This window comes from Alligator sinensis, unplaced genomic scaffold, assembly GCF_000455745.1.
Source record: "Alligator sinensis unplaced genomic scaffold, ASM45574v1 scaffold1302_1, whole genome shotgun sequence".
In the NCBI taxonomy this organism is placed as follows: domain Eukaryota; kingdom Metazoa; phylum Chordata; order Crocodylia; family Alligatoridae; genus Alligator; species Alligator sinensis.
This window is the reverse complement of record NW_005842612.1, coordinates 768,670-769,083: the sequence shown is the minus strand read 5'-3', so window position 1 is coordinate 769,083 and position 414 is coordinate 768,670.

Here is a 414-nt window from a genome sequence, read left to right as displayed (position 1 = left end):
CTTTGTCCCCCCTGCCCCCTCCATTACCCCTTTTACCCCTGCCCCGTTGCTCCTCCTCCGTCCCTTTTGCCCCGCCCACCTCCTGTCCCCGCCCCCTGGCTGCCATGGAGACCGAAGTCCCGCCCCAGCCCCGGGGATTTGCGCCAGGAGAGTTCGCCAATCAGAGGAAAGGGCCTTTGGGAATGACAGTGGCAGCAGCCAATCAAAGGGCCGGAGCGCGGGCACCGGGTGTCAACTGAGAACCAATCGGAAGCGGGGGAGGGTTGAGCGATAAGGGCCGAAGGCCAATTAGAGAACAGGGGCGGGGTCCCCGAGAAAGGCCCCTCGGGAGAGGGCCGCGAAGTGTGAGCCAATCACCGAGGGCCGCACCTAAGCGACAAGCCCGCTCAGCCAGTCACGGCGGGGGAGCGGGAA